This window comes from Hemitrygon akajei, chromosome 6 (assembly GCF_048418815.1).
Source record: "Hemitrygon akajei chromosome 6, sHemAka1.3, whole genome shotgun sequence".
In the NCBI taxonomy this organism is placed as follows: Eukaryota; Metazoa; Chordata; class Chondrichthyes; order Myliobatiformes; family Dasyatidae; genus Hemitrygon; species Hemitrygon akajei.
The window spans coordinates 150,576,392-150,594,622 of NC_133129.1; the positions used below are offsets into that span (position 1 = coordinate 150,576,392).

General features: G+C 42.8%; 1 protein-coding gene across 4 annotated transcripts in view; it reads right to left on the minus strand.

Annotated features, from left to right (window-relative positions):
* The window catches only part of dennd2b (DENN domain containing 2B), a 438,424-nt gene that overhangs the window by 311,745 nt on the left and 108,448 nt on the right, over positions 1 to 18,231 (minus strand). Inside the window, exon 1 of one of the 4 annotated variants that reach the window (XM_073049544.1) lies at positions 2,325 to 2,693. The exons of the other annotated variants lie outside the window; for them this stretch is intronic. The gene's annotated coding sequence lies outside the window, so the exon portion shown is untranslated. Of the gene's footprint in view, positions 1 to 2,324; positions 2,694 to 18,231 lie in introns of those variants that run through there. 4 annotated transcript variants of the gene reach the window in all.

An 18,231-nucleotide genomic window follows, 5' to 3' on the forward strand; every position in this document is an offset into this window, starting at 1 on the left:
GGGACCCATTAATCACTACTCTTTGTTTCCTGTCAGCCAGCCAATTTTCAATCCATGTCAGTACTCTGCCCCCAATACCATGTGCCCTAATTTTGCCCACTAATCTCCTATGTGGTACTTTATCAAAAGCTTTCTGGAAGTCCAGGTACACTACATCCACTGGCTGTCCCTTGTCCATTTTCATAGTTACATATGGATCTGCTGGACGTGATGAAAGCCACTGCTCCCCTCTGCCAGTTGAGCTTGTTATCCTAAGGATATCTCTGGGCTGGACAGAGACGTGTAGCAAAACAGAGAGGGGGAGACATTCAAAGAAAGAAGACAAGAAATTCGTACAGTCCACCAACCTGTGGAGCAGTTGCTGCCAGGCCCTTGTGATGGAGCAGACTCACTAAGCCTACCAGAGTGGAACCTTGTACTCAGTACCAAGTGGCCACACCATTCCTCCAACCCATCCAGTATCAACTCTCACGTTGATCTGTGGGACAACTTGTTAACTCTGAGTGCTGCAGGGATTTACATCGGGTTCTGGCACAGCAGCTATCAGTCCAGGTAGGTGCCTCCTTTTTGGAAGAAAAAGTACAGGGTGTATGAAAATGCAAAGTTTGGATTGGAGGACGGGGAGCACAATAATGAACCAGAGCTCTACAGAGCAGCGCCATGGGATGCATCTATAGAGCAAAATCTTCCTTTCTCAGCACAAGTGTTAAGCATCAAGATAATTGGAAAAACATGTACTGGAAAGTTCCTTGGAGTTTTTCCATAAACGTTGATGTTCCATATCTTTGTTATAGATGTCCGGAGTAGATGCCAAGCTAGCAAAAGTGGCAGAGTCCAAGTAAATTATATGTCATTCTGTCAATTGAATAGAGAAGCTGCAGATACCGCAAGGCATTTTGATTTTGATAGCCCTCCCATTGAGAACTCTTTGCATTTCATTTGAAATATTCATGCTATTTAGAAGTATTAATCTGCTACACTACTGCTAACCCTATCTATCAACCCACAATTAAGTGCTTTAAGACAAAGTCCTTAAAATGAAAGAAAATGTTAGCTTCGCTGAATGCATGATTACATTATAGCATTTCAGCTGCTGAAAAAGTCTAGATACTGTTTTAAGGTGCTTTACTTTACATTACTTCCAACAGCCCAGCAACTGTCTGATGCAACTGTATAGAAGTTAGCCTTTGAACAGCAGTACGTGATGAGTGAACTTTGAGTAAACGTTAGAGTGGTTCAAGTGCACCACGGCAGTTTCACCACTGTTACCCTGCGAAAACAAATACTGCGAGTTGGTAATTAAATGATCAAATGGAAATTATCTGCTTTCTGATCAAGCTCTATGGTGACCTGAGCCACGATGACAGGCAGGAGCCTAACCCGCCTTTTTCAATTCCCACTGTGTTCAGGCACAATTACCTCTCACAGAATGCTGGCAGTGATACTACAGGGCCAGCATTCCGCCACCGAGTTTATTAAGAGTAAAATCTTGATGGGGTCAATTCTGTCTGACCCCCTTGCAGAAAAAGGTTCACGTTCAGAGCAGAGACTTTCCTCGGGCAAAACCGCATTGAATGAGGGAAGGCAGCTGATTCTAATCAGACTGACTGACTGACTGCTGGAGCTCTGGGAGAATCCGAGGGTTACTCAGAGCTGCGTTGTTCATCTCACATCTTTGAACTGCAGAGAAGTTTCTCATGACACTGATAAAAATCCGAACTTGCCTGCCGACAATGCTCCAGCTCCAGCACACATTATCAAGCTTATTATGCCAATGACTGCTATTTAAAAAATACATCAGAACTAACATCATAGAAAGCACGTGGCTCGGAGGCATCTATACCGCCGATCTCAATGATCGCTTTGTTTTCCGTGTTCCAAATGACTATTTATGTTGAAAATTTATCGCTTTCCCTCCCCCCCCTGACGTCCATTGCTTTCAATTATTCATCAGCCCCAAATGGTGATGGATTTCCTATCAGAATACAAGATTTGCTTTTAGCTTTGCTTGCCAGGGTCTCACCGAAACGTACAGTGAAATACATCATTTGTGTCGATGACCAACACAATCTCAGAATGTGCTGGGACAGCTCACAAGTGTTGTCATGTTTCTGGGTTGATTTCCTTTTAACGCAGATCAATGCAATTGTATTAAAATATTCTGAAATTATCTAGCTCATTTGAAGTAAAACATTCATGATACTAGAGACAGTTAAAACTGAGAGCTTTGAAGAAAAGTACAATCCGTGCTACTTAAATACCAAGCTGTTCTGCAACAGAGGACACACAAGGAATCTATTAACATAGTCTGATTATCCACTCACCATGTTGCTGGATGTTTAGTCCTGTGATCACATTCCTAAGACATTCCTGCAGTATTCCGATGAGTATGGTGCTTTTAAAGCCGTCCTCATTAACCAGCTGTCATGTGCTTACACTCTCACTACATTGCCCTTTTAAACAGATAGTTTCTTCATAAAACTATATGAACCAGATGGAAGTAATTCAATCATTTTCTTTTCTTCGGCTCCAAGTCCTAAACAGTTAACATTTTTGTTCAAGACAAGAGAAACGTGTGCTGCTTTCCAGATTAAAACTCGAAGCAGAGTGTGACTGTAGGATAGAGCTGACTTTCAAAGGATCCTCCCCCTCTTCATATGCCGAGACCCCCCACCTCCTTCCTCATTAAACACAACAGTTTTATTTTGCAACACTGTCGTCACAGAGCATTTTCTAACAGTCTGGATCTCTTGTAGAAGACTGCTCATTACATGTTTCTGTAAATGAGATTTGCCTACTTCAGGGGAATTTGAAAGTTACGTCAAGATCTATGCATGTCATTGTGCATGTTAACCAACCGAGATTAGGGGCAATATATTTCAGTTTAAGGAGCTACGGGTTTAATTCTGTGGATTGCAACAGAGAAAACAGGTTTTTCTGCAACAGTCAAACTACTTATGTTGTAAAACTTACTGATTTCCATAGACTTCTGTGACTCACGAGTTTATGAAACCTCTAAATCCTACTCACACAATGGAATCATCATCAGATGTATCAGGTTTAATATCAGTTAAGATTCATTTCTCGTTATCCATGGTTTAACTTTGCAAATACGTTGCAGATACTGTTCACACAGGCAGTCCACTGTCTTGACCTTATGTTCTTTCTGGACAGCTAAGTACTCAGCCTAAGATACTCACAAGCTAACTTAAATACTTTCACATTTTCTTTATGACATAGGAGAATCAAACTTGTCACTTCTATGCCAGCTCTCAGAATCAGAGAAACAGGCCCTTCAGCCCACCAAATCAATGCCAGCCATTGACCACCCACTTACATATATATATACCCCATTTCTTATTTTCTCCACAACACAGACAAAATGCTGGAGGAACTCAGCAGGCCAGGCAGCATCTATGGAAAAAATTTTTGGGTTGGAAGTCTTCAGAAGGACAGGAGAAATACAGCTGAGGAGTAGATGTGAAAGGTGGGGGGAGCGGAGAGAGGAACACCAGGCGATAGGTGAAACTTGGATGGTGAGAGATGAAGCAAAGAGCTAGGAAGTTGATTGGTGAAAGAGACAGAAGGCCATGGACGAATGAAAAAAGGTGGGGAGGGGAAGAGCGCCAGAGGGAGGTGTTGGGCAGGCAAGAAGATAGCATGAGAGAGGGAAAAGGGAATGGGAAATAGTGAGGGGAGAGGGAGGCACTATTGGAAGTTTGAGAAATCAATGTTCATGCCATCAGGTTGGAGGCTACCCAAAAGGAATATAAGGTGTTGTTCCTCCGAACTGAGTGTGGCTTCTTCTTGACAGTAGGAGGAGGCCATGGACTGACATATCGGAATGGGAATGGAAGCCAGTGGGCAGCCACTGGGAGAACCCACTTGTTCTGGTGGATGGAGCGTAGATGCTCAACGAAGCAGTCTCCCAATCTACATCTGGTCTCACCAATATACAGGAGGCCACACTGGGAGCACCAAACACAGTATACGACCCCAACAGATTCACAGGTGAAGTGTCGCCTCACCTGGAAGGACTGTTTGGGACCCTGAATGGCAGCGAGGAAGGAGGTGTAGGGGCAGGTATAGAACTTGGGGAGGGACGAATGGACAAGGGAGTCACGTAGGGAGCAATCCCTGCAGAAAGCAGAAAGTGGGAAAGTGGGGTGCGGGGGGGAGAGAAAGATGTATTTAGTGGTGGGATCTAGTTGGAGGTGGTGGAAGTTCCAGAGAATTATGTGCTGGACACAGAGCCTGGTAGAGTGGTAGGTGAGAACAAGAGGAACCCTATCCCTGGTAGGGTGGCAGAAAGATGGGGTAAGAGTAGATGTGTGTGAAATAGAAGAAATGCGGTTGAAGGCAGCATTGATGGTGGAGGAAGGGAAGCCCCTTTCTTTGAAAAAGGACAACATCTCCTTCAGAATGAAAAGCCTCATCCTGAGAACAGATGCAGTGAAGACAGAGGAATTGAGAGAAGGGGGATGGCGTTTTTACAAGTAGTAGGGTAGGGTGGGACAAGGTATAGTCCAGATGGCTGTGAGAGTATTTCCCTACTTTGCCATCAATGCCCCAGCTTCTACTATTTAGCAGCGTACTAGGGGCAATTTGCAGTGGTCACTTAACCAACCAATCTGCGTACCATTGGAAAAGGGGCACCCAGAAGAAATTCACAGAGTCAGAAACTACAAGACCCAATGATAACACAGATTTTACCCAAAAAGGCAACAATTCAAGAAGATGGAATCAAGTATAAACAGACCCTGGGTTCTGTTCCTGAGAACAATCAAGCCAATTTCCCCCGTCAGGAATGTTCAACCCACACTGTATCATTCTACATACAACTGATACAATTCTGTTGCTTCACAGAACTAATGGAACATATACTGTATCCAGTCATTAATGATTAACTGGAGACATTAGCTTTCCTAGATTATAAAATAATTTTTAAAATTAATGGATAAAGTCAGATTATCAATAAGTTTGTTCATTCGTAACCTGGGTAAGCATTATGATTGCACTGGCTTTGTAACTTTGGTATGCAGACTATTTTATCATTTCTACCAGTGGGGTAAGAAACTAGCTTTCAGATTCTTGCTTGAAGAACTCATGAAGGTAGCAAAGAGACTGCACCATCGATAATGACCTGATCTCAAATCCCAGGTCTCCTGGAATATCAGAACAACATTTGCTGGGCTTCCTCCTTATGAAACACAATAGATCACTTCATAAATTGGCACAATTACACAAATTGTATGGCAAGAGTACAGCTTTGTAACTTTGGCAAGTGCTGATACATACCTCAGCCTACATCCCTTCCATTAGTACCAGGAGAGGATGGGTACAGTCAGGTCTACTACCCGGATGCAGGAAGCAACACTACATACTGAACAAGGTTCCAGCCTTGTCTAATCCAGCAGTTCATCACTGTTATTTAATCTAAAATACCTGAGTGCCCTCCTTAAATCCATGGGCTTCCTTTAGGCTAATGTTTTAAGCTCAACTCACCTGTCTTAATATTACATTAGGCATGATTGCCTATTTTGTTCAATAGTATGCCTGAGGAAATCTTTAGAAAAGAAAAGCCTACATTTATTTAAACCCAGTTTACCTTCAGTGTTTCCAAGAGCACTTTAAAACCAATGGAATTGCGTTTGAAACGAAGCCCTCCATTGGTCGGGGTCAACCATGGATATTGTGTCCATGGTTGATACGCAAGCCAGGGCTGCACAATACGGAGGGCAAGCTATTGCCTATGCAGAAGGCTCCCTTCCCCCTCCCCACACAGCTGATGAATCTAAAGGAACGGCACAGACCCACATACTTTGGCACCAGCGGCTTTGCCAGTCAGTGTTGAACTCAATGCAGGATGGCCTTAGGAACTCCAGCTGCAAACCTTTTCCTCGGGAGTTACTCCTGAAGCCGTTCCCAAGAGTGGAGATAGCCGCAAGGCAGCAGTGATCTGAGATTTGAGTTCTCCTTCAGAATTCTGAAATAAAGTAAGACACAAAGCACACATCTGGGTCCTCCATCCACCACAATATTATTATTCAGAGACAATGGAGAGGAAAGGCAATGAGAGTATCAAGCATCCAGTCTAATATGGAGGAGTGGTATGGCTTGCCAGCAAATGCGACCTCACTAAGTGGTACTGCATGAATCTCCCTCTGAAAACACTGAAAACAGATCTGTGAAGGTGAAACAAGTTAGTTGCAGAGGGAATAAAGGGGGTATCAATAGGATTAATCACAAAATTAGGTAATTTGATTTCACTATTTGTCAAAAAGTCAGATGCTGGAACTCTGAAGCAAAATCAGAAACACGGGCCAGGCAGCATCTAAGAAACAAAGTCTATGTTTCAGGTTTTAAAACCTTTGTGAAAAGGAGAAGGCAACCAGCTTTCCAGGGTAGGGTGAAGAGGATAAAAGAATCGCTCTGAATCGGGGCGGTCAGGATTGCCATTGTGATCCGGGTGGCACAGTAGCGTAGTGGTTAGCACAACGCTTTACAGTATCAGTGACAGGGTTCAATTCCTGCTGCTGCCTGTAAGGAGTTTGCACGTTCTTCCTGTGACCACGTGGGTTTCCTCCCACAGACTTACCCATTGGTAGATTAACTGGTCTTTGTAAATTGTCCCGCGACTAGGCTGGGACTAAATTGGAGGATTGCTGGGCAGCACAGCTCAGAAGACCAGCAGGGCCTGTTCCACGCTGTATCTCAATCATTAAATAAGATGTGATGACATCATATGATTGACGGATTGATGAGAGTCTTCAGGGAGATTACAAAGGGAGATTAAAAAAACGGTTAATGCACACCTGTACTGGAGGAGATGTGCATCAGATCAGAAAAGAGGGGGAAAAAGACCAATGAATTACAGGTGAATAACCCACACCGGAACTGGACAGTTCTGATACACAGTAAGTGGGTATCTGAAATCATTTAATTTATAGAGTCTGTGAAGCTGCAGCAAATGTACACTGAAGATGAGATGTTCTCCTCAAGCTTACCTTGGTCCTCATTAGCACAAAGCAGCCAGCCTGAACTGCAAACATGAGGAAATTTGCAGATGCTGGAAATTCAAGCAACACACAAAAATGCTGGTGGAGCGCAGTAGGTCAGGCAGCACCTATAGGGAGAAGCGCTGCTGACATTTCGGGCCGAGACCCTTCGCCTGAACTGCAAGACATTTCATGACATTTCACATGGCTTTGGCCAGCACTCCACTATGTTTAAATGCTTGTTATGTTTATTTAGTTTGTTTCCGCTCTCTAACTTCCCTAATTAACACCAAAAGGCTTCATCTTCATTTTATCACCAAAACAATCCTCACCTCATCCTATCAAAGATACTCCCTTAGTCCTAGCCACCACTCACTCCACATCAGACAAGTTTCTTTTGCCTCATCACAGCAACAAATTTTAGCAATCTTACTTCTACCCTGGCTGAGGTCAGATCTTGCCAATTTATTCAGCTTAACTAAATAGGTAGAACACAGCACATTATGCTGGCAGACACTGCACAGGGGGTTGTTGAATTAACTGAAGAATTAGTGTCCAGTAACGTAAAGCGATAATCTAATTATAATCCTTCAAAAGACAGTAACATCACTTCAACAAAACTGACTTTGTTTTTTGGGAAAAGATTAATGCAATCAATGCATCCTAATGTGACCAATTATTCATCCTGCCTCCAATTTACAGAAATCACAAACTCAGTATGATATTTTAATCCTTTCTACAGGCATTGCTGTCGAGTTTAAGGATCTCACGCTCCATAATGATGTCTTGTTGGGTTGAGCAAGGAGGCAGAACTCTGAGGGAGTTACACAGTAATGGAAAAATGCCAAATTCTCTGATTATTAGGCTTGCCTCATTAACCACCATAACTTTTGCATAAAATCATGGAATTCCCAGAGAAGTTTCTTGATCAGAAATTCATGTTATTTCTCATCATTTTCCAAGATTACCACACACCCTGTAGAAATTCTTGTCTGGAAAGGTTGGTATTTTACATTAAATTCTTTGTACAATAATTAACTATTTGTTTTAAGCAGGTCACCAGTAACATACTGAGCACAGAAGAAACCTGATTAGAAAATGAAATTTTCAGATTTACCTTGGGGTGTCTGGTACAACAAGAAAACATTAGACATGGTGCATCTACACACAATAACTTAGAATCTGTACCCTTCTTTGTCATTTTTATGTGCCGTAAAATACAAAGCAACTTTTAAGCACTATTAGATTACAAAAGTAATTACTTCTAAGTCGACGGTTGACCACATAAGCTGAGTAAAAATGAATATGCAACGTATAGAGAAATTCTCCAACACCCATCTCCCTCCCCCTACTCCCTCTCAGCCTTCCTATAAACATTACTAATTAATTCCTGGGCTACGTTCAATGCAACCATCCCTTTGTTCTCCATTCTTCCTTTCTGCAGTCCACTATGCACAAAACATGTTTTATAAATTTACAAAATCCTCAATTCCTTTTATACATCTGCTGTGTTCCCTGTATAATAGAAAAAATATACAGGTATAAAATTAGATCCCAATCCAAATCTAAGCCAAGCATTCCCAGACTGAAACCCAAACAAGCCTGAGGACACAGAAGCCTAATCAGATTTGACATCTTTGCCTAGAACGGACATTCCAAAATACTTTCACTCTACGTGGGCACCACGGTAGCATAGCGATTAGCGCAACGCTATTACTGCTTGGGAATTTGCAACTTGGAGTTCAACTCCGGTGTCCTCTGTAAGAAGTTTGTATGTTCTTCCCATAAATGTGTGGGTTTCCTCTGGGTGCTCTGATTTCCTCCCACACTCTAAAGATGTGGTTAGTGGTTAATTTGTCACTGTAGATTGACCTCTGATTAGGCTAGGGTTAATAGATGCTTTGCTGGGCGATGCAGCTCGTTCGGCCGGAAGGGACTGTTCCGCACTGTATCACTAAATAAATAAGTAAACATCCCAGATGGATGTTACCACCTGACTGAATTTGACATCAACACCAGAAAAGCACTCCCTGAGCACAGGCAACATTTGCATCATGTAACACATGTGACTGAGGCTCTGAGGTAAACTTGAAGCCAACTCCTGAGGAAACACGCAACGAACCACAGCAAACCTTGGCATACAAACCCTTCCCTTCCAGCATTTTGCAGAACTATATCAGGTGTGACAATGACGCCCAGAAACTACACTCCAAGTTCAGCCAGAATCCCTCATCTACTCGATCCAACAACTTTCAACCCAACTCAGGTACATGTCTCCTCCTCACTGTGGCACCGAGGCAAACCTGAAACACAGGCAAAACTTCCCATGCACTTCCTGCTGGGTCTTTATCACTCCACATCCACAAGACCAAGTTCCTCTCTGTCAACCCATGCCTACTGCACTACACTACCACCTGACAGTAAAATTTCATGGCAAGTTCTGGGAATTGAGTCACTCAGCATACCTTGGAGCCAACTCCCCATAAAGGTGGAAATAACGAGGAGGGTGGAAAAAGGAGTGGCAGTGGATATCACTTACATGGATTTTCAGAATGCATTTGATAAGGTACCACATGAGGCTGCTTAGCAAGATAAAATCCTATGGCAATACAGGAAATAGATAGAGGAATAGATGACAGGCAGGAGGCAGCGAGGGGGAATAAAGGGGGTCTTCTGGTTGGCTGCCAGTGACTGTGGTGTTCCTCAGGTGTCAGTAATGGGACCACTACTTTTCACAGTGTTTGGCAATGATTTTGATAATGGAACCGATGGCTTTGTGGCAAAGCTTGTGGATAAGATGAAGACAGGTGGAGGGGTACTTAGTGCTGAAGCAGCAATGCAATTGCAGCAGGACTAAATCAAATTGAAAGAATGGGCAAAAAGTGGTAGATGGAATACTGTGTTGGGAAATGTATGATAATGCATTTTGCAAAAGGAACAATAGTGCGGACTATTATCTAAATGGGGAGAAAGCTCAAACATCAGAGGTACAGAGGGACTTAGGAGTTCTCGTGCAAGACTCCCAGAAGGTTAATTTACAGGCTGAGTCTGTGGTAAAGAAAGCAAATGCAATACTGGCATTTACTTCAAGGGCACTAGAATCTGTAGAACACTCTGCCAAAGATTGTGGTGGAGGCCAAGTCCGTGGATATATTTAGTCGGAAGCTGATAGTTTCCTGGTCAGTCAGGGCGTCAAAGGATAGTGCGAAAAGGCAGGTAATGGGGTTGAGTTGGATTCAGGATCAGCCATTATGGAATGCCAGAGCAGACTCAATGGGCTGAATGGCCTAATTTTACCCTTATGTCTTACGGTCTTATGGTCTTCCTATCTGCTCATCCCCTTCATCTGTCTGCTTTCTGCACGATCTGTGAAAAAAACAGCGATTCCCACATTGCCCTTGTCAATTCAATCAGAACTAGAGTGGAAAGAAACCATCCTCATTCCAAAGTCGTTCCCTAGAGAGATCACATACGACCACTGATCAGAGCCAAGCTTTACGTCAACATCCACATTAATCCTCCCATTCTTCTTCAAGCCCACATTCACTCGCTGGCCCAGTGCCCCTACCACACAACCACTGACCCAGTGACCCCAATTGAAATTGACCTGGTTAAAGCAGTACGCTGGGTTGGCATAGATAATGTAATCCAACCCAAATCCAAATGTCTCAGCAGAATGTACTGTACTTCAACTCAAATCAACAAGAGCCTGACACACTGATGGGTCATGCTTGGCTCAGATTGTATAGGGGTGTTCTATTCTGTAACAGGGCAACAGCATCTTTTACCTCAAAACAATTTCTATTGACCAGAAATGAAAAAATAAGGACTATCATCATTTCTAAATTTAAGAACTTAAATACATTTATACTTGTAATTCTGTTCTTCAAATCACCTCCATTTTAATGTGGTCTTTCAATTTTTTTCCTTTTATAAGGGTTCTCTGTTCTGCTTTCATTCTTCTCAGGCCACTCTGTCGATCTCCCCTCATTTTGTTACTGACTAGACTACAATGTGCCTTTCCTTCTTAAAAGTTATACAGAGAAATGCTAACACTTCCAGCACTATCATTCTCTCCAAATATGTTAATTCTTATGGCAATGGGCTAGAAATTCATTCCAAACCAGAAGTCTAATGGTAGTAAAATTGGGTTTGCAAGTTACTGTACACTTCTGGGACCATCAACACCTGGCCAATAGCACCTCCTTATCAACAAACACAAAATGATGGAGAAACTCAACAGGTCAGGCAGCATCTATGGAGAGGAATAAACAATCAATGTTTCAGGCCAAAACACTTCATCAGGACTGGACGGGAAGAAGGATGAAGCCAGAATAAGAAGGTGGGTGGAGGGGGGGGGGGGGGAGAAGTAGCAAGTGACAGGTGAAGCCAGGTTGCAAGGGGGAGGCTGATGAGTTGGGGAGGGGGTGAATAAAGTGAGAAACTGGGAGGTGATAGGGCTGAAGAAATCTGACACGAGAGAAGAGTGGACCATGGGAGAAAGAGGAGGAGGAAGGGCACCAGAAGGAGATGATGGGCAGGTGAGGAGAAGAGGCAAGAGGGGAGTCAAAAAACAGAATGGAGAAAGAGAGGAGAAAGGGGGGAGAAATTTACTGAAAGTTAGTAAAATCAATGTTCATGCCATCAGGTTGGAGTCTTCCCAGAAGCAATATGAGGCTTTGCCCCTCAAACCTAAGAGTGGCCTCATCGTGGCAGTAGAGAAGTTCCTAGTTGTTGGAATGGGAATGAGAAATAGAATTAAAATGGGTGGTCACTGGGAAATCCCATCTTCTGTGACGGACAGATCAAAGATGCTTGCCAAAGTGGTCCTCCAATCTCCATCATGTAGATCAATGCAGTGGTGCCACACAGGGAGCTCCGCAGGGTTTTTGTTCTTTTAAGCATTTTTTTTTCCAGCAGAAAACGCCCAGAGTAAATCAGAAGAAAAATTCAAGTGCAGTGATTTTCAACCTCATTTGCTTAATAATAAACAATATTTCTTATAACTGAGCACCATCTCAGGAAAGCAGCATCCATCATCAGGGACATCCAGCACCCAGGACACGCTCTTTACTCACTGCTGCCATCAGGAAGAAGGTACAGGAGCCTTAGGACTTTCACCACCAGATTCAGGAACAGTTATTACCCCTCAAGCATCAGGTTTCCGAAAACACAGGGATAACTTCATTCAGCTTCACTGAACTACTCCCACAACCTATAGACTCACTTTCAAGGCCCCTTCATCTCATGTTCTCGATATTTGTTGCCTTCTCTCCCCTTTTTTATTCGCAGTTTGTCGTCTTTTGCAGAATGGCCATTTCTCCAGTCCTACTGGGTCCTGTGTCTCATTGGATTACGTTTCCTGGATTTACTGAGTACGTCCACAAGAAAATGAGTCTCATGGTTCTATGTGGTAACTTATATGTACGTTGATAATAAATTTACTTTGAACTTTTACTAATCCCCAGAAATTGTCTTTAAATGGCCAACACCCAATCATTATTCTTCTCATCAAGATCTAGAACTTTCTACATTCAGCGTGTGCCCTGTCTGCTTTACCTACAGAGGTCATACTCACAGTCATTCTCACGTTCCTCATCCTCCGCTCTGGCTACTGATTTCTGCCACATCTTACTAAAAGATGACAGAGTAGGCATTGAAATCTGCCCACAATTCAGGGACCCTCAAGCGGAGAGACTTACTGAATTCACCCACATCCTTGCAGATCTCCCAGGCAATTTTCCAGCCAAGGGCACTCACTGGCTGTAGCCCTGCATAATCAGTGTGCACTAAGAGCACGCTAATTGTTGGCACTGTTCCTCACCAGCCGCTCCAGATACCTCTATCCTCCCTCTCTCACATTATTGCAGTATCCACTCATTCAGTAACATGAAGAAAGTGTTCCTTGTCTTGCCATTCATCGCTGACATGGCATCAGCAAGAACACGTGCTGAGACAAGCAGCGTATCATTAGAGAATGTGAGCTAAAGCTGACAACCTCAGTTTCAACCCCACATTATACGGAGAAACTTGAATGTTGTTCTGCGAACCTTGTAATTGAGGTTCTTGCTCTTCATGTGATTTCCACAAACTGTCTTAGGGTGATGCAACAAACAAAATGGTGCACCGAAATTCAAGGCCATTAATTTATTTCTAGTGTTTTGTACACTTAATGCTGATTCCAAGTTCTGAAAAATTATTAACTTATTCCCTGCACTGTAAGTGAATAAATGCAAATACATTACTCTGATCTGGATTTTTTTTAAACTCTGCAAACTTCAAAGCCTCTTTTCTCTCGTCATCTTATAGTATTTTCTCACAACTGATGTTAACTAAAGTTTCAACACAATAATTAACTTGTGTTCACTCTGTTTTCATGAATAAAACATTAATTCCTGATACATGGCATGAGGCATTAAGTTACCTTTTAATTTAAAAGTGCCAGTAATCTGAATATTCTAAAGAAGTAACATTATTTATGTTCAGAGATGCAATGAAAGCCCTTTCATGTTTGCTTGAGGAATGGGGTTATGAAAGGTGTCTTTGTTTTTATCCTCAAAGATGTAAATTAGTCCCTTCCTCAGCTAAAGATACTTAAAGAATGAAAGGTTAGAGTGCAAAATTAAAAACATGGGATTGGAGAATGGACGGAGATTTGATGGAAACAGGGAGGATGGGAACAAATTGATTTTTTTCAGGTTGTATCTAGTGGGATGCTGGAGAATCAATCAGAACTTAAGGCCTAGCCATTCATAACATACATCGATAATCTGGAATTTTGAAAACATAATTTAAAAGATTGTTGATGACAAAAAAAACCTCGGTGATACTGCGAGCAGTGACAAAAGGCCGTAAAGAGGTTTCAAGACTATTTTAACAAGTTGAATGAGCGGGCAAATATGTGGCAGAAGTGAAGTCATACATTTAAACAGGCAGAGGATTATTTAAATGGTGAAGTATTGAGAATTGTTGATGAACGAAGGAATCAGTCTGTCCTTGTGCACCGCGGTGTCACTGAAGGAAAACATGCTGTTAAAAAGGCAACGTTGACCTTCAGTACAAAAAGTTTTGAGTACTTGAGAAAAGATGTTGTACTACAATTATGCAGGGCATTGGAGAAGGTTTGGTATGTCAACAAAGACAAATTTCGACAGATGTACTGTGGAGAGCATTCCGACTGGTTGCATCGCTCCTGATATGGAGGTTCCAGTGCACGGATCTAAAAACAACTGCAGTTACAGACGCAGCCAGCTCCGTCACAGCACAAGCCTCCCCACCTTTTGAGAACACCTTCCAAATGCAGGAGGCAGCATCCATCATTAAGGACTCTCACCACCTGAACCATACCCTCTTCTTATTACTACCATCAGGGAGGAGGTACAGTTGTCTGAAGATGCAAACTGAATGTTTTTGAATTTTGAAGGGTCTCGGTCCAAAACATCAAATGCACTTTTTTGCATAGATGCTGCCCAACCTGCCCAGCATTCGTGTGTGTTATTCAATGTTTTTGGAACAGCTTCTTCTCCTGTGCGATCAGATTTCTGAATGGACCATGAATGTGACCTTACTATTCCTCTTCTACACTATTTTTATTGCAACATATAGTAATTTTTAAGTCTTGCTCTGAACTGCTGCCACAAAATAACAAATTTCATTACATAAACCCATGAGAGTAAACCTGATTCTGCTTCTGAGACCAATATTCTGACTGGCTGAAGACAGAGTATGTCTCCCACGGCCAATGGATCTTGAAACTAGAGTCACGGTCTCAGGAAACAGGGTAAGCCTTTTAGGACTGAGTTGAGAAATCCCCAGCTACACCACAGGGGAGTCTATCCGCGGGTGAGACCAGAGCTCGTACCTCAGAATAAGTGCTACATGTTTCTTGGGCAACTCTCAGCTTATACCAATCGTTCTCAGTTGTGTTTGAGTAACTCTCAGTTGACACAGCTCTTGGGCAAGCAGAGAACGGCTTCTTCTCCCTTCCTTTCCGGCCTTGATGAATGGGTTCAGCCAGAAACATTGACAGGTTATTCATTTCTGCAGATACTGCCTGACCTGCTGAGTTCCTCCGGTGTTTTGTGTGTGTTGCTCCTGATTTCCAGCATCTGCAGAATTTCTTGTTTATGATTTGCTGCTCCCCTGTGAAGTCTCTTCGAGGGATGCCTACCCTGAAGCAGTTTAAATCTTCTGTTTGATGGGAGTTAAGTGAGGCCCTCTCTCACTGCTCCCCTCTGTTATCCCTGACTCTTCAGTCTTCCTCATCTCCCCCCACCTTCTTATTCTGAATTCCTCCCCTTTTATTCAGTCTTGTTGAAGGGTCTCAGCTCGAAACATTGATTGTTTATTAATTTCCATACATGTTGCCTGACCCGCTGAATTCAACCAGCATTTTGTGTACGTTGAACTAACTATGAAGTGTGACTTTGGACCCTACATTTACAAAGCATCAACCAACCTGTCCAGTGCAGAGCACTGGGGTAATGTGTGATGTGCTGTGTCCATGGGCAAGGGTCACAGTCATGGTCCCATGGGCCATTACTATGGTCAGGACAACGATTGCTGCAATCACACCGTAGGCAACTTCACCATCACTGAAGTCAGGGAGTTGGTTGGTGGGTATCTCCTCATGGCAGATTTAACATCATAGAACACTACAGTGCAGAAACAGGCCCATCGGCCCATCTAGCTCATATCGAACTATTAATCTGCCTGGTCCCATCGACTTCACCCGGACCTGAGCCCTCCATACTCCTCCCTTTCATATACCTATCCAAATTTCTGTTGAAATCAAACCCTCATGTACCACTTCTGCTGGCAGCTCACACCACTCTCACCACCCTCTGGGTTAACATTTCACCTTTCACCCTTAACCTCTAATTCTAGTCTCACCCAATCTCAATGGAAAAAAGCCTGCTGATATTTACCCTATCTATACCCCTCAATTTTGTATACTTCTATCAAATCCCTCAACCTTCCACCCACTGGGGAATAAAGTCCTAGCCTATTCAACCTTTCCCAATAACTCTGGTCCTCAAGTCCTGGCAACATCCTTGTAAATTTTCTTTGCACTCTATCAATATTATTAGCATCCTTCTTGTGGGGAGGTGACCAAAACTGCACACTGTTCTCAAGATTTGCCTCACCAATGTCTCATACAATTTCAACGTAACATCCCAGCTTCTGTACTCTATACATTGATTTATGAAGGCCAATGTGCCAAAAGCCCTCATTATGAGCTTGCCTACCTGTGATGCCACATTAATGAAATTAAGGATCTGTATTCCAAGATCCCTTTGTTCTATCACACTCCTCAGTGCCTTACAGTTCATGGAGTAAGTCCTATGACCAACCTCCCATGCAGGACCTTGTCAAAAGCCTCGCTAAAGTCTATGTAAACAACATCCAATGCCTTGGCTTCATCAAGTTTCCTGGTAACTTTCTCAAAAAAACTCTATAAAATTGGTTAGACAATCCTATCATGCACAAAGCCACGTTGACTACCCCTACACAATCCATGTCTATCCAAACACATATGTATCTAGTCCCTTAGAATGCCTTCCAATAATTTACCCAATACCGATGTCAGGCTCACTGACCTATACTCTCCTGGCTTATTCTTAAAGCTTTTCTTGAACAAGAAAACAACACGAGCTGTCCTCCAATCCTCTGGCACCTTAAACCTGGCTAGGGTCATTTTAAATATCTCTGCTAGGGCCCCTGCAATATCTGCACCATTCTCCCACAGAGTCTGAGGGAACATTTTGTTAGGCTCTGGGATTTATCCACCCTAATTTGCCAAAAGACAGTACACACCTCCTCCTCTAATCTGTATACGATCATGACCTCATTGCTGCTTTGCCTCACTTCTATAAACACTGTGACCATCTTCTGAGTAAATACTGATGTAAAAGATCCATTTAAGATCTCCCTCGCCTCTTTCGGTTCCATGTGTAGTTAGCCACTCGGATCAGCCAGAAAACAATTTTTTTTTCCCTCACTGTCCTTTATATCTGTAAAAGCCCTTGGAATTCTCCTTCACCTTGAATGCTAAAGCAACCAACATGCCTTCTTTTAGCTCTCCTGAATTTCTTAAGTATCCTCTTGCATTTTTTATATTCCTCAATTACCTCATTTGCTCCTTCCAGCCTACACCTGCTATGCATCACCTTCTTTTTCTTAACCAGAGCCTCAGTATCTCTTGAAAACTGATGTTCTCTAAATCTGTCATCCCTGCCTTTTATTCTGACAGGAATGTACAAACTCTATCCTCTCACAATTTCACTTCGGAAGGCTCCCTACTTAGCAAATGCACCTTTCCAAGAAAATAACCTGTTCTAATCCAGACTTGCCAGATCCTTTCTGATACCATCAAAATTGGCCTCTCTCTAATTTAAAATCGCAACCCGAGTACCAGACCAATGCTTCTCCATAACTATCTTGATGCAAAGTGTTCCCCTACACAAACTTCTGTCACTTGTCTTGTCTCATTCATTAATAGATCTACCACTGCACTCTCTTTAGTTGGGACTTCTATATACTGATTAAGGAAACTTTCCTGAACATATATGACAAACTCTATTCCAGGCAACCCTTTTACAGTATGGGAGTCTTAATCAATATGTGGAAAGTTAAAATCACCTACTATCACAACCTTATTTATCTTACAACAGTCCACGATCCCTCTACAAATTTGCCCTTCTAAATCCCGCCGACTGTTGTTGTTCTATAACGTAATGCCATTAACGTGGTTCTCATATCTCGGGTCCAACCATAGAGCCTCAATAGATGAGTCCTCCAGTCTGTCCTGTCTGAGTATTGCTGTGATATTTTCTCTGACTAGTAATGCTAGCCATCCCCCTTTCATCTCTCCCGCTCTATCATGTCAAAAACATTGGAATCCTGGAACACTGAGCTGCCTGTCCTGCCCCTGCTACAACCAAGTCTCAGTAAGGGCTCCAGTGTCATAGTTCCACATGCTGATCCATGCCCTAAGTTCATCTGCCTTTCCTACTCCTTGCATTGGAATACACACAACTGAAGGCCAAATCAAAGGTGGTAAAGCAGCATATAGGAGGGAGACTGAAAATCTGGCTGAGCGACACCACAACAATCTCTCATTCAACGTCAGCAAGACCAAGAATCTAATTATTAACCTCAGGAGGAAGAAACCTGAGGTCCATGAACCAGTCTTCATTGCAGAATCAGAGATGGAGAGGGTCAGCAACTTTAA